The sequence below is a fragment of the Amblyomma americanum genome, chromosome 2 (assembly GCF_052857255.1).
Source record: "Amblyomma americanum isolate KBUSLIRL-KWMA chromosome 2, ASM5285725v1, whole genome shotgun sequence".
In the NCBI taxonomy this organism is placed as follows: domain Eukaryota; kingdom Metazoa; phylum Arthropoda; class Arachnida; order Ixodida; family Ixodidae; genus Amblyomma; species Amblyomma americanum.
Window position 1 is genome coordinate 14,872,044 of NC_135498.1, and position 16,587 is coordinate 14,888,630.

Here is a 16,587-nt window from a genome sequence, read left to right on the forward strand (position 1 = left end):
ATGTCAGTCGAGGACACCGTGCGGGCGTCAGTATTAGATCCACGCCTGAGAAGGCAGCTTCGCCGACGGCCTCTTAGTGCGATGCGGTGAAGGCCACTTCCTTAAACTGGCGGAGAGTGGGCTGAGAGGGCGTCGATCGCTAATACCTCCTGCAGCGACCGCATCCTTGGACTTGGTGCCACAGTGTCATTGTTAGCTAGGCTTTTCCGCTGGGTCATGATGTCGACGGACGAAGGGTGCAGCACACTGGACGCTTACTCCCGGCTGTTCAAGACGTCCCTATTCTTCTTGACTTGAGGCATATGAGAACGCTTGTGAATGCGAAAGCACCACAGCGGCTCTCCCATCACCGCCAACAAGCTTCACGGGGACCACTGTGGGGGCTACCCGCCCATCATGCAGGACTGGCCCCTAGCGAGACAGCTCATACATCCAACACATTGCGTCACCTTTCCTAAAAATTGTATCCCACATCTTGGGAAGGCCGGTTTTCCCCACCAGCAAAGCACCCGGAACAACTCTTACTGCATCTTCTAATGCAGCAACTCTATGAAGCACCCGGATATGAGTGGCAAATATATACGTACGGCGCCGGGTCGTAAGTCGAAAATAAAACCTTTAACTTCTCGCTTGCGAATGCTGTGTTCGGAAAAGTAATAGCCCCAATGACTTCCCGGAAGGTCAGTCCTTTTAGATCACGTGACACATGTGTATGAAGGCTATACACTGCTGCAGGTATGTGCATGCTCAAGTATTCACCGACTTATCGAACACCCGTAATGGTGGTTCGATCAACGACTACGGCGTTATGCTGTTGAACAGGCGGTTGCGAGCGCCATACCCGGCCGCGACGGATGCTAAAAACAAGAACGCTCCCGAATAAACACTTCTATGTGTATTACGTAAATTACTACAAATGATCGAATATAATCCCGAGCCCTCCACTATAAGGTGCTTCTTGCAGCTCCATGCAGCGTACGTTTGAGACATAAATATCCATTATACTCCTGAAAAGAATCGAGTATTGCTGCATTTTCACATTTGTTTTGCTGCGTTAGAAGTATTGTCATCATTCTCAGAAAAAAGCAGTGATACTTACGTGTGCGTGTGTATGTGTGTGTGTGTGTGAGAGAGAAGCCTCCACTCACTGTCGAATCGGAGCACCTTCCAATCACCTTCCGGCAAAAAAAAAAAAGCATCTCCCGTCTACCACCTGCAATCATTCACCCACCTGCTTACACTCACCTTCCAGAAACCTCCATCCGCCATGAACCCACACAGCAGCGGGAAAAAAAAAAAGCAACGGCGAAATCCAATTCGAAGAGGCAGTCGGAAGCCGAATGTAAAAGCGAAACGTACAACCAATATTGCCAATACAGATCTATCACATCCTGTCGGTCACCTGCACATTTTTTTCCTCTCCCTTTTCCTCTCCCTTTTCTCATGCTGGCAAACCGGGGAAGGTAGAGTGAGGGTGTGCAGGCGCTGGTAAAGAATCGCGTTCTCGGGTGCCGTACCTGCCAAGTTTTGCTCGGGTTTGGCGCGATAGACTCTGCCGCAGAGAGAGTCAACGGTTTTCCTGGCGCCGCAGTCTCAGCAGCGCCGTAAAGATTTGGGCATTCGCGGCCTTTGAGCGCGCCCGTAAAGATAGCGAACGGCACGCATCAACCACGCTTCTCGGTTCCCATGCAGCTCCCGTGAATGTTCGAGCACCCACTGAGCCACGTGCTGTGCCACCCGGACGGTCACTCAATTTAGAGGAGGAAAACCTTTATTAAAGCAAAGGGGAGTTGGGCGAACTTATGGGTGGGGCCCTCATACCAGGGCTTCACTGGCTTGACCTGCCCTGCGGACCTGTTGTATGAGGGCCCGTTGGTCCACCAGGTTATCGCTGGTCAGCAGCGCCTCCCACCGCTCAAAAGACGTGTTTTCCGTCTGCAGAGTGTTTGGTTTGGCCCCACATCCCCATGAAATGTGGAAGAGTGTAGGGCGGGCCTGGCACCAGGGACAGGTGTCGGAGTATAATGTTGGGTGTATGAGATGTAGTCTATGGAGGTTTGGAAATGTGTTCATCTGTATCTGCCGCCAAGAGGCGGAATCTGGGGTGTCTAATTATCATGAGGCGGAAAGAAGTGTCATCTTTGAAGACGCTGAAACTCACTTTAGAGAGTTTTAGCACAGCGGAGGCGTACTAGCTTGCACGTACAGCGGACCAATCGGGTACCTACTGCGCAAGCGCGGTGGCACCAGTTGGAGACACCCATCTACGCATTCGCAGCCATCATCCGGCTGGTTCAGCACGTCCTACGTCTCCGCAGTGGTCTCCACTGCAGGAAAACGCAACTGGATCTGCGGAACATGCGCGTGTTTACCCGCGTGGTTTGGCTTGGTTTGGTTTTATGGGGTTCAACGTCCCTAAGCGACTCAGGCTATGACCGCCTCCATGGAGCTCCTTAACGCGAGCTGGCATTGCACAGTGTTCGGCTCTCTAGCATTTCGCCTCCATCTAAATGAGACCGCCGCGTTCTGGCCCCGCCGCGGTGGCTCAGTGGTGAGGGCGCTCGGCTACTGATCCGGAGTTCCCGGGTTCGAACCCGACCGCGGCGACTGCGTTTTTATGGAGGCAAAACGCTCAGGCGCCCGTGTGCTGTGCGATGTCAGTGCACGTTAAAGATCCCCAGGTGGTCGAAATTATTCCGGAGCCCTCCACTACGGCACCTCTCTCTTCTTTTATTCTTTCACTCTCTTCTTTATCCCTTCCCTTACGGCGCGGTTTAGGTGTCCGCCAATATATGAGATAGATACTGCGCCATTTCCTTTCCCACAAAACCAATTATTATTATTATTATTATTATTATTATTATTATTATTATTATTATTATTATTATTATTATTATTATTATTATTATTATTATTATTATTATTATTATTATAGACCGTACGTACCCATGCCTTTCGGGACAGCAGTCGAGCGCCATAACTGAGCCACAGCGCCTGCTGCCCACTCACGTGGAAACAGAGAGGTCGAAATACGTGGTAACTCAGAGTTTCCTATATGTCAGTTAACAAAGTGATTTTGTGCGCTATGATCTTATACCCATTTCACTCCGGCATTTGCAAGAGACCCGAAGAGGTGACTTATGTGCGCTACCAGCTCGTAAACCGCAATAAGCAATCGAAGGCAGATCTAAAGTGGATAGCCCCGTCTGCGACAGAACAGCAGAACAGAACAGAGTAGAATCGGATATAACTATAGAGTGTAACTTGACGAGAAGTAGTGCAAGTAATGTGACAAAAACGTAGCGCAACCTAACATAACATGACATGATTGCGTGTACAGAAGCAGAACGAGACTGTAAAGAATAGAACAGAACAGAGTTTTCTGTTTCGCATATCGGCGGATCCAGCGTGGCATCGGTGTTAAGAAAAGAAAAAAAAAGACATGATACGGCAGCCGTCACATGCGATACGTCGTGCAAAGCAGCCGCATGACTATCCTTCAAAAAGTTTTCGTTACACAGTCTATAGACTTTCTGTTTAGTGTCTAAAGATTTTTTTCTTGGGTTTAAGAGAGAGTCGATGAAGACGTCGGCCGTTGAATGCAAATACACGGCAGGAGTCGGTTCCACACAGTTCGGAACGCTCTGTACGCGTCATTGAACCTATGCACACATATACGCGGTATCGCGAAGAGCGAGACAGCTGGAAAAACGAGACGGGGATAAAGGCCAGCCCCTACATCGTTCGCCTTTGTGTGAATACGTGTACGAGTGTATTGGCGCCTGCCGAGTAGCTAGCTGCACGAAGACCCGAGCGCGGAGCGAGAGGTTAAGCGGATCGAGCTGAGCTGCTGCTTCCTCAGCTTCGCCATCGTGAACACTGTGCCGCTTCCCTTTTCTTTTCTTTTTCTTTCATATTTCCGCATCCACCCACGAAACCTATCGCTTCCTGGTTGTCGAAAGCCTGTCACCTTCCGTGCGGCTTTAACGCCAATTGGAAGCGGCCGAAGCCAGAAAGCGTGACACGCCTGTGAGTCTATTTATAACGCGTTCGCAGTTAAAGGTAGGCGAGCGACAAGAAACACCGGTCAGAGCCGTGGTTCGTGTGCGCAAAACCATGTAACAAGTGCTGGTCTCCAAATATTCGCGTAAATTAGAGGAATCCCCCCCCCCCTATTTTAGTATAAACAAAAAGTACAGCGAGAACAACATTTTAATGAAGTTTCCTCACATTAATAAGTTCATTGATAACTTCCAGTGGTTGCACATTTCGATGTTACCGGGCTCATTGCTGCCTATACTGATCCTACAATGCCCTTGTATTTGATCCTCCAAGAAAGAAAACATTCAAAATATAAAAAGGGTAGGAGTGCCTGCACCCGAGAGAAGAAAGCCCTAGCGTCCAGTTTAGCCCCGCGCGAAGGGTGTGCAGGAAATCCCTGGTGGTGTGAGGAATGCGAGTACCCAAGCGGCGCAGGCCGTCTGCCGACCGTCGGCTGTTCAGTGGCTCCTGGTCGGCAGCCGACTATCGGCAAAACAAGCTCGGCAACTGATCGGGCCGTGAGCGCATGCCAGGCTGCTTGGCGCAAGGCTGGCATCAAAGGTCGGGCCAGCCTTCGGCCCTGATGTAAAGCCAGCCGTCCCTCAAAAAGCTTTGCATATGCAGATGGCCAGACGTGGCGCCTACATGCACCGCCGGGCTACATACACCACGGCACTTAAACACTGCACTTTGATTTTAAGCATGACTGTTGGCGATACACTAAGTTCTTTCAGTGGTTTAATAGATTTGCTTGACAAGTCATCCTTTGTTTACACTGCAGCTTAGTATTTACCCGATGTTAAGCGCTGCGTCGCAATCAACTTCTTTCTCTCTCTGGGACTTTACCTGAGGCTTGGTAGTTGCCTCAACATCCACAACATCCATTTACTACCTAAGGTCAGAACTAACTAAGGGAAACAATGCCTCCATTTTTCATCCATATCATTTTGGAATTCTTTGAAGTTACGCATCAAACAAACTCATACGCTTTTTTTTTGTTCAAGGTGAAATTAAAGCTTTTCCTTCTGAATGTGTGATTTTTTTCTTTTTTTATTGACCCTATGTATCGCGGCATCTGTGAGTGTTTTAGTGTACATTCTCCTGCATTATGTTGTTTGTATTTTAATATTTCGGTAACTCATATTACACTATGTATCTATCTATTCATTCTCTGCGTCGCTACTTAATGTGTTGTTATATTTCCTATTTTGTTGCTTATTGAAATTTATTGTCATGGGAGGTCCCACCCGCGGTCTTGTACCATGGGACCTCTCGCTTTATACGCTTGTAACTTTGCTTGGATTCCTTAATAAAATTTCAACTTCAACTTCAACGCAAGTATCGCGGGTGAAAGACGCGAATAACAGTGTAAACTAATAAGCTATAGGAACTACAAGACGATGAAGTTGAGCTGTAGGAGTAAGCTTCAGCAAAAGGAAAGAGAGGAGATCAAGCAACTACAGCCGCGGATTCGGAGCCTTTGAGGTGACAGGGCCGAGAAGGGTTCTTGAGGCGATTGGCCTGTACAGCCCGGCTCAAAAGTCTTCAGGCCACACGGTTTGCCTTTTTGTCGTGTTATGGAGCACTATACGGCACGACCTAAAGGAATCCGACAACTCCATCCAATTGCATGTTCTTAGTAAAATTTAATCCCTTGGATCTTTCTGGACATTTTAACGTTTGACCGGTAGCAAAAAACAAAAAAACATTTATGGCTAAAAAAAATCGTTGTTTGTAACTTTTCCCGCCATTCGATTCAGACTCGTGACGTCCACACCGAGAAGGACCGGTTGCAGTCGCTTTCGAGCGAATGGCGATGTAGCATAGCCTCTGGGATCCGCGCCGCAAATTTTGCGCAGACGCACGCAGTTAATTGCGAAACCGGCCGGTGATGGCGACACCTGTATTTTTTTACCTTTTCTACCTTATAAAAGCTACGTTTTCAGTAAGACTGGTCTCTTTGTCTCTAGAATGCCGCAGTCTATCGATAGAGTCCAGCTTCGATTTGTCTTCAGTGTCTCTTTAAGATCAAGGAAGTTTTCAAACTTGGGGACGAGGTTTCTTCGCACATTAAGGGTGGTTAGGGCTCAAGGAGGCGCCTGAAAAGGAAACCATATGGCTTGAATACTTCTGACCCAGGCTGTACGTTCACTTCGGCGTGTGTGATTCACTGTTCGCTTATTCGGGGTTGATGTGCTTTATATGCATTGAGTGCGTTTTGATTTCACGCCGTGCGTATTTGCGCACAGACTGATTTTCTGTTTCTTGGCTGCTTGACTGATTGATTCTTGCGTTGGTATGTAAGAGCCACGTGCTCGTGTGCGGCACGCGCGCGCTCTCTTTGGCCCACGAAGGGGAGCAGCTCTTAAAGGGAAACAATGAAATGCAACATTAGCTCGGCGCTCGTTGTAACTCTGTCTGTGCCGACGACACGTGCGACTGCGTATCCTCGTTGCATAGAGAGGGAAAGAGGGAAAGAGATGATGCAAAGAGAGGGGAAAGAGACGCGGACGTGCGCGCACAATGCACAGCACGATGACGTGCTTTCGCTATCCGTGGCGGCCCGCAACGACATCCGACGCCTGCGGCATCCGACGGGCCACCGAGGCCTGACCAGTGCATCTCTAGACTGTTGAATGCAGGGGCTACACCTGTTGTTTGAACGAAGGTGAACCAGAATTCTACCCGCCGCGGTGGCTCAGGGGTTAGGGCGCGCGGCTACTTATCTGGAGTAGCCGGGTTCGAACCCGACCGCGGCGGCTGCGTTTCAGTGGAGGTGAAACGCAAAGGCGCCCGTGCGCTGTGCGATGTCAGTGCACATTAAAGATCCCCAGGTGGTCGAAATTATTCCGGAGACCTCCACTACGGCACCCCTTTCTTCCTTTCTCCTCCCAGTCCCTCCTTTATCCCTTCCCTTACAGCGCGGTTCAGGTGTCCGCCGATGTGTGAGACAGATACTGCGCCATTTCCTTTCCCCAACAACCAATTTTCAATTTTCAACCAGAATTACAAAAAAAAGAAAAGAAAGGCTTTTTGCGATATCTAGATATGGCTTCGGTGAATACTAGTGCTGGCGGACATTAGAAAATAAGTGCATCGTGTTTGGTAAGCTATAGTCGGATACAACTCAAGTCTGCCGTGAAGCTCCGCCCCCTTTCAGGACCGGCGCACAGAATTCCTCCACGACAAAAAAGTAGTCCGTTGTTAAAACCTTTCTTGTTACCTAAGCAACAAGCTAATCTCAAGAAGAAAAAAATTAAGATCTAGAGTTTTAATAGCTGGCTTGTTTAATAACGTCGACCAATAAAATGTTGGTTTCGTTTACGGTTGCGATTGGATATCGGATCGAGCAATAAAGGACGCCGCGGGCCGTAGCCCAGTGTCAACAACTGCTGTTCCTGCTGTAATTTTCAGTGGCCATTTTTTTTAATCATTGCAGTTCGGCGCTTGACTGCAATTGGATATTTGTATCCGGACATTAGTAATAGCACTATCACATTTTTATTTAGAATTTTAGAATTACGAAAACGTGACTTCCCTCAACCTCTGTCATCACTGCTCAAAATTACGAAAACGCGACTTCCCTCATCGTCTGTCATCACTCTACTCTGTAGTTCACGCCCCACGTGACCTCCTCAGTTCTGCTCTCGCTGCGCGGTGCTCGCCTCTGCTAGCTGCTTCAGTCCGCACAGGAGACATGGAGAAAGGAAAGGAGAGGCTGCGCGTCAAAAAATGTGCTGGAAGTCACATGTTTTCGCAAGGACTACTTAGAGTTTTTGGCCAACGGCCCAGCCAATAGCAACGTTTGGTGCAGCGGTGTCGTCTGCTGCATTGTCTGCTGCGCATGCGCAAGCGCGCTGAGACTTCGTCTAAGCTTCTATAGCGAGGGTGAGCCCTCACGTCCGGCTTCAAAAAATGTGACGTAACGGCCTCTCTGTAATTATTTCTTACCTCCATGCGCAGGAGTGGAAGGTCACGTGACGCGCAACGGCGCGCGATAGCTAAATTTGATGTGCCTAGCACCCGGGGTTTTCGAAATTATCAAAAATCATGTGAGCTGAGAGTTGAGCTGAGGTGTTGAATGCTACAGGTGGGGTTAGCCTTGCTTTATCTGCCGGCAATTGCTCCACCGTAGCGTCCCTTCTATATTACCAATGTCCCAAACCCTGTCGCATGTACCCCGCTATGCGCACAGTCTCTTATAATAGCGCACATTCTCTCCCGCAGTCACCATCTATGCAAACAATCAATCCACACAGTCCACATCACAGTCCACTCCAGAAGTCACCATCTATGCACATATTCAGTCGCAGTACAACATAGGCCATTGTAGTGCCACAATCCATACACACATTCACTCACAGTATAACGTAGTCCACTCCGGAAGACACCATCTATGCACACATTCAATCCCAGTAGACCATAGTCCGATCCTTCTGTCACCATTTAGAAACAAGATCCGTGTCCTGCAGAAGTGTTGAAAGAAGGCGTGCAGCCTCCCTTCTGCATGTCTGGTTTCCACTCGGGTGTAGACAATGTCCTGAACTGTACTGTGACGGGTTCCTATCTTCGAAGGAAGCGAACATCACATGCCTTTCCGCGTTGTACTCTGGGCAGTACATAATATAATGTTCGATCATGTGACTATTAGCGACCGGCTACAAATTTCCAATTGCTACAAGGTGCCTGACTTTAAAGTTAAACGGTTAACTATTAAAAATTTATTACCCAGCTTTTCAATTAAGACTATTCACCGCAGAGACCATCCATCTAGATATCTTAAAAAGCAGATTTTTTTGAAAATCCTGCTTCTCTTTCGCTGAAACAGCGGGTATATATCGTGGAACTCGACATGGGGGCCGCGCGCTACACATTTTATTAAAGTGAACTAGAATATGTATCAAATTCTTTATACTAAAGTTGTGGTGGATGCAATTATCACGTGCTTACCAGTCAACTATAACACGTTTTGGAAGCTGTCGCATCGGGTCCGTAGCTTCCACCGCAGGCGCATTAAGATGGCGTCTTTTTCTTAAGCATGAAATGCTCCCACTAGCTCTCATTCCCAGAAAATACAGGAAATAGTCGTCCGGAAACCACGGCGAACACGAGTACGAACATGAAGCCGAACATTTCCAAAAATTTTCGTCCGAGTGGTATCACAGCAGAAGAAAATTTCAGCCCCAAGCAAGACTCAAATCAACGCCAGTGCAAACAGGTGCGCTGCGTTTCCCGGTATACCTTAGACCACCGAGCCATTGCAGAAATTTTATTTCGAAAATAAAAAAAAGAAAACTCTCGTTCTGCGCTCTAATTGGCAGACGTTCACGGTGCTGTAGTAAATAACCGGATTCTTCACATTTCAGCCATTCGTTCTGCGCCTCCAAATGCTCGACGCAAGTGTGCTGTCTCCGTCTCCGTGGAATGCAGCCGTGTAAGTCAAGAGGTGTGAATGCTAGTCCACGTAGCCGCACACGAAGGTGAGAAGATTCGGCCGAACGCGTCCCTAGCGAGGGTGCAGCTCTTTGCAGAAAAGTATCAAGCGTTCAGCCGTTTCCCCCGTCTCTCCACACGCACCTCATAATAATAATAATTGGTTTTGGGGGGAAAGGAAATGGCGCAGTATCTGTCTCATATATCGTTGGACACCTGAACCGCGCCGTAAGGGAAGGGATAAAGGAGAGAGTGAAAGAAGAAAGGAAGAGAGAGGTGCCGTAGTGGAGGTCTCCGGAATAATTTCGACCACCTGGGGATCTTTAACGTGCGCTGACATCGCACAGCACACGGGCGCCTTAGCGTTTTTCCTCCATAAAAACGCAGCCGCCGCGGTCGGGTTCGAACCCGGGAACTCCGGATCAGTAGTCGAGCGCCCTAACCACTGAGCCACCGCGGCGGGTACGCACCTCATAACGTGCCCATTTGGTGCTTGACTCGGTACACCTTTTTAGTCCGCAATGCTCCCGTCTTGGCTTTGAGCAACAAAGAGCTTCCCCTGGAATTATCGTAGATATTTTTTTTTTGAAATTTACTGCTTGAACGAACGCTCCCATAAGTGCGTCCGAAGGGACCCCGTTGCAAAGTGAGTAAGTGTGACTAGCAGTGCAATTAAAGAGTAGTCGTGCGGAGAAAAAGAAAAGGGCACACTGTCAAATCCGGAAACGACTACGTCCTGTTAATAAATACTCTAGGCCTCTTTTGAAATCTCGTCAAAACAGAACGCAATTACAAAACGAAAAATTTAAATACTGAGCCCGTCAGGCACTACGGCGAGTTAATCATCAGTGAAGTAGGCCATCTGTAGTGAGCCCCGTTAATGGTTAACTGGGGTTGCGACGGTTAACCACACTGGACTGTCTATCAGACATCTTGCGTATAAGCGAATCAGCTCCCTCTCTGTACATGAGTTTGCGGCTTCCGCTTTCGGGGCAGCGCGGTGCAGCCCACAGCTGATAAGCGAGCCAGCTGTACATACGGCACAGCTGCAGACCGCACGGTCTGGGAACACGTGCCGAACAGCCCTAGAGGACGTCACAACCAGGCACTCTCTCTAGCGCGCGCACTCGACATGCGACCGACGCGAGAGCCATGGCGCGTGCCTGCGCAAGAGACCGCGACTGCCCAAGCTATGACGCGACGTGTGGGCACCGCCTCTGCGGGGAATCATCATTATTTACAAATTGCTCCGCGAGATGGAGGTATTCGGTAAATCCGGTAGGACTGAATTACTGATGCAGAACGGAAATATACGCGCGTAAAAATGAGGCAATTAGTAAAACTAAATTTCGCGTAGTAAGTTTCAAAACTGACGCTCGTCTGCCGGAAAGTTTCATGGGAACCGTGAAGTATTTAGTAAAAGAGCGAACTTAGTTTAATGTAGTTCACTGAGCCGAAAATACATTGAGCTGAATATCAATTTTATAAAATGGTACAGAACGCAAGATGCACAAAATGTCAACACTACTGAAACCTGTTCAGTTTTTCCGGCACAGAAATATGCACAAAGAGCGCAGCAAGCAGCTTGGCGGTCAAGTCTAATAAAGAAAAAAAAATTGAGCATAATTTTCACTGCTTCAAATATCTCATAAAAAGGCCCCTGTAGGAGTGGTTTAAACAAGCTTTGTCTTTAATTTGCGCTTACCGTTTTCCTTCTGACGACAACGTTGGTTCGCGTAGAAATGCTCTATTTTCTTACTTCCGAACATTTTGAGCTTTCCCCATGTAGACAAGCATTTCTCCATGCTCATGCCGATTTTCGACAGATGACGCACATGGCATCCACTGTGAAGTGTCACTAAATGTGACACGGCGGTCAACCCGGCATAATTAAAAAGAAGAAAAATTCACAGGGACACCTGATTCCATTGCGTGTTGGCAGTGGGATAGCATTGGATAGCTGCTGACGCCTTAACCGGAAGCCCACCGGGCCTTAACCGGGAGACCACCGCCGCGTTGGAGAACCAGCAGTTCCGGGATGTTCTGCCCCATCCATCTTATAACGCCATGTGTGTCTTAATTCTGAACTGCTGTCCTTCTGCGTCCGACGAATGCGTCGCCAGTGCAATGCGTAGCTGGTGACGTCAGCAGCTCGCCTCACGCTTCTCTGACGGCATGCAAGCGCACTACAGTGCATCGATGACGGAAGTCATCAACGTCGCGATGGGGACTATATATAGTAAAACGAATTATAATGCTCCGAAATTTGACATTTAAAACTTTATTCTTATTCTAACCTCTTTCATTTTCCTCAACTAACAAAATATGTTACAGACCAGGCTGCAAAATATATTGAACACCCTAATGCTACAATATACGTTCTCCATTATTCGCGGTTCTCGTACTCAGAGCAGCGTGCACAAAAACATGCACTCTCAACCATACAGCGCTCATACCGAACAATATTGAACAAAAGCATTTTCGAGCGGGAAACCGTTTAGGAACGAAATTTTTTCGTATAATGCAAGATTTCGCTATAACAATCAATATATCCGCAGATCACCCGACGGCAGTTTTGCATTTTTTTTTCTATTAACGTTTTTGCAATCGTCAGAAGTGTTCCCCATTGGTTTTCTATGGCAATCTTAACTGTTTTTCGCATCTGAGAGAGGGACTGCATACAGTTGTCACATGTGGACATTTTACGGATGCAAATAAACTTTTCATTCAGGCTCTTATTAATGACAATATTTTTGTGCATGTGTGTTTACGTTCCTTCCGTTCTACCTCCTGTACGTGTGGCGATACAACAGCATTGTTATACTGCTCGTCTCCTTTTTTTTGTGAATGCGTTTCACTCTATACTGCAGCTGTTTTCCTATTAATTACACTAGGCCGGCAACTCGTGCTATCTTCTTCCACGCCGATCGCGACTTGCGAAATGGTAACTGTCATGCTAATCCCAGCTCTTTGGCTTTAGGGTGGTCTTAATGCCAGGTGATCATTCCTTGATAACCTTGACTCGACCTTGACGGACCAGAGATAAGTTCCGCCGTTAAGCAACCCTAAATCCGCCTCGTGCGGTAGAAGCCTATTTGTGGCCCTTTTTTGACTTCTCAAGGCGGGGTCAAAGACCCATTTTCAAAGCCTTTCAGCCCAGATAAGCCGAGCACCAGGCCAGGGGAAAGCTTGTGCCGACTGTATCACCGGTGGGTACCCGGCGGCACTGGGGATCGAATCCCGCACCTCCCGCATGCGAGGTGGATGCTCAACCACTTGGCTACCGCTGCGGTGGCTTCACAGCATGACTTATGTCAAGGTGATCCCAACTATCATGCTGTTTCACAGTCTTGTGTAGTGTTTATCCTAAAGCTTATGCCGATTGGGATCCTAAATGACACGATTATGCTGATTCGTGTATTTGTGATCCTACTTCATTCCATTAGATTTCTAACGGTGATGGTGACCGTAAGTCTAGCTTTCCAACTTCTTAAACCTAAGCTAACTTTCTATACCGTGATGATTCCAATTCTTGTCCCGTAAAGATCTCCACTGTGTCCTACGATAAAGCTATAGAGTTAGGATGATCGTGAATCACGTGCTCTGTTGATATTATAACTTCGTGCCACTGTGATCACGGCTCTTGCACCGTGGCATACTTAACCAACTTCGCCACAGCGTTGAACTCCGGAGAAACGACAGGCACCGTGGTGTTGCCTGGCCACCCCTACACGCCCGTGAGCCGGCAGCTGTGTTTCTGGGGCAAATGTTTCCTCGCCCCATATGTTTTGCCGCATTTATTTTTTTCTTTTTCGTTTATTAACGCTGTTTTCAACCGCAGGCTTAACGCGTGTTCTCTTGCGTACTTTCTGCTTTCCAGCACAGCACACGTCGTTGACGACTTTATTTCTAAGCGTTCAACTCCCAGGAACGCTACCAGTCAAATGATTTGAAGCGGAAATATTAAAAATTCGGTCGCGCTTAATCATTCGATTACGCATGTGGTTCCTGTTGTCACATACGATTCATTGATTCACTTATGCAGCTGGAGACTTTATAGATTTGTCTGTTTGCACGCAAATGTATTTTCCTCGTCATCATTTCAAGTAGCAAATTTAACGTACAGTCAGTAAATGTTACCTGAAGCTTCACATATGTTGAATGCAACTCATGATCGTGATTGCAGCAGTTGACACGGCACTGATGGTTTATGACTGCTGCTGCAGCAGATCAAGGTTCGAACCACGTTGGCCGAAGGGGTATCACCGTTAGCAGGCTGCCAGGTCGTTCGAAACTGGGGCTTGGCCCGCGAGGGGCGCAGCGGGGTTTACGGAGCTTCTCCCAAGCGAACACCCCTAAAGAAAGCCGGGCGCCAGGCCGGGGGCCGCTTGCACCCATTTTTACCGGTGGGTGTCCGGCGGTGGGTTTCGAACCAATGGTTTAGCGCAGACTCAATGTGCGTTGGTAGCTTATGACTCCATAGACGAAGGCTGCGACAACCTTTAGTGCTGGAAGCTAAAGAAGATTCGGTTTAAACCGGCTATGTTCATTCATGCTTAGACACCAAAAGATGAAACATACAACCTGTAGGTCCTCGACAAACCGGGGAGGCACTAATAAATTAATTATTAATTATTGGTTTTTGGGGAAAGGAAATGGCGCACTATCTGTCTCATATATCGTTGGACACCTGAACCGCGCCGTAAGGGAAGGGATAAAGGAGGGAGTGAAAGAAGAAAGGAAGAAGAGGTGCCGTAGTGGAGGGCTCCGGAATAATTTCGACCACCTGGGGATCTTTAGCGTGCACTGACATCGCACAGCACACGGGCGCCTTAGCGTTTTTCCTCCATAAAAACGCAGCCGCCGCGGTCGGGTTCGAACCCGGGAACTCCGGATCAGTAGTCGAGCGCCCTAACCACTGAGCCACCGCGGCGGGTGCACTAATAAGAAGAGTAGAAATTCCAACCCATCGATCGTTACTACATATTTAACTTCGAATATTCCGAATATCCGCAAAATCTCACCTAGTGCGTTTCTGCACTGAGCCACCGCGGCGAGTAGTAGTACTAGTAATAAAAACATCTTTATTGGCTAAAGGAGCCCGGTTACAGCATCTCGGGAACCTATCGGACCCATTGAACACCTCCCTCATACGAGCGGCATAAAACGAGCCGGGGTCACCTCGAGAATAAGCCACAGATTTCCAGAACGTATTAAGCCCAACAGTTACCTGCGTAGTTCATCATGCAAGGGCCCTTATAGCTACTGAGTAGCGGCAGAGAATAGCAAGTGTCCACGATCGCATAGTAAGAATCCAGGCTCCGTCACGCTTCTTGAAGGCCTTCTGCCTCAACTTCTAACATTTTGAACGAGATATTGAACAATTTGGTTTCGAATTTGACTTTGACCCTGCTTATGTGTTCCCGAAGAGTGAACTGCGCCCATTACTTGCACTCTGTAGCCACCCTGAGCTTAAGTGCGCCTGAACGGAAACGTTTAAGCGCGCTAAAGAGAAGTGCAAACACCATGTACGCGTCGCCGGCTGCTTTGGACACGCCTGCCTGCTCCCGGAGTTGTGTGTCGCGGGCAGCGTGCACGGGAGGTGAAGCGTAAAAGAAAACACGAAAAGAAAGAAAGAAAGAAAGAGAAAAGAAAAGAAGAAAAAGAAAGAAAAGCAGCGGCGGAGAGCCCCCGCGTGTATATATCTGTCAAAGCGAAAGGGAACGCCAGAAACGCCCGGCCGCCACAAAACCCGTCAGTCAAGCATCTTCAGCGGGACCGGGGAGACAAAAGAGCGGCTTTCTCTCCGACGCGTGTTTCTTTTTCACGGCCACGTCGTCGCTCCAGACCCCTCCACTCCCTTTTCACCACTCACCGGCCCCGTCCTCTCGATGCGTTGTTGTTCGGGCTGTTTCGTAATTAGTGATAAGAAGGGCGCCGACAGGGGCGCTGAATCGCGGCTCATCGGTGTTGCCGCTTCACCCCGTGTCACTTTTCATCTCTCGCTCACTGGGCACCGAAAGGCTTCGCTGACATGGCATAGCGTATGTCACCCGAAATCCTGATCCTTTTTGAGGCGCGACTCTGCGCAAGGGCCGAACAATAGGACGGACGTCCGCTTGCGCCTTGCTCACGGAGGGCGCATCAAGTTGGTGAGCTGCAACTTTTGACCGCATTAGCAGATGCGAAAGACGTTAGCGTACGCGGCTGGAAACGGAACATGACGACGGGTGTTCAATAAGTTTAGCCTCTAGGCTGCAGCCTTTTAATTTAGCAGTGAGATCGAAATATGGTCATCATCATCAGCAGCCTGACTACGTCCGCTGCAGGACAAAGGCCTCTACCGTATCCCTCCAATGAGCCCTGTCGACAGCTGCGGCCACCTTATCCCCGCAAATTTCCTAATCTTATCCGCCCCCCCCCCCCCCCCCCATTCCTCCTCCGCCCCGCCAGTCCATCCCATCCTCGCCCACATTGTCTGGCAATGTCCAGACAACCCACTCGTTCCTCACTCCCACCCTACCATCTACCCAAGCCTGGACTGATACGCCGGGCTGAGGCGCCGGCTGTTGCTTTTGGGGCCTTGTATACTGACAGCTAGCTTTCGTACTTTTGCTTGCTTCCACTCTTTTCACTAAATAAAGTCTCTTATACTACTACAACACTACTAATTCGTTCCAAGTACCTGGCTAACCGGCTCTAGTCTGGCTGCCCTTCTTTGGCTTTCTCCTCCTTTGTTCAGCGACACAAGCGTTTCTCGATGAATCCTCTCTCTCAAGTTATCCAGCAGGTGGAGCGAGAGAGCCTGCGCTCGAGCACGGCCGCGGCCACCGAAGCGGAGCCCGACCGTATTATCGTAAACACTGAAACCGGGCATGCGGGTGTCCAATGACGCCGCCCGCGTAGGCAACCCTGATCACTTGCGCCGGTGAACCGCTGGGGGGCGAATCTGTGCGTGCTGCTCGAGGCACATTGCGCACTGCGGCCCGGCGTCCTGGCACTTGATTTAATATCTGCTGCTGGTCCTTGGACCCAAGATATTAAACTTATTTTTGGAATATGGCGGAGTGCTAGATGCACTCTGGCACGGGTCGGCCCGGTATTGCACTGCCT

The 16,587-nt window shown here is 48.8% G+C and overlaps 2 protein-coding genes across 3 annotated transcripts in view; one reads left to right on the forward strand and one right to left on the reverse strand.

Annotated features, from left to right (window-relative positions):
• The window catches only part of LOC144120635 (receptor-transporting protein 4-like), a 47,679-nt gene that overhangs the window by 22,198 nt on the left and 8,894 nt on the right, over nucleotides 1–16,587 (reverse strand).
• LOC144120634 (solute carrier family 25 member 35-like) overlaps nucleotides 15,373–16,587 on the forward strand; it is a 48,767-nt gene continuing 47,552 nt past the window's right edge. Inside the window, exon 1 of one of the 2 annotated variants that reach the window (XM_077653242.1) lies at nucleotides 15,373–15,626. The gene's annotated coding sequence lies outside the window, so the exon portion shown is untranslated. The remainder of the gene's footprint in view (nucleotides 15,627–16,587) is intronic. The other variant, XM_077653243.1, reaches the window with a different exon arrangement.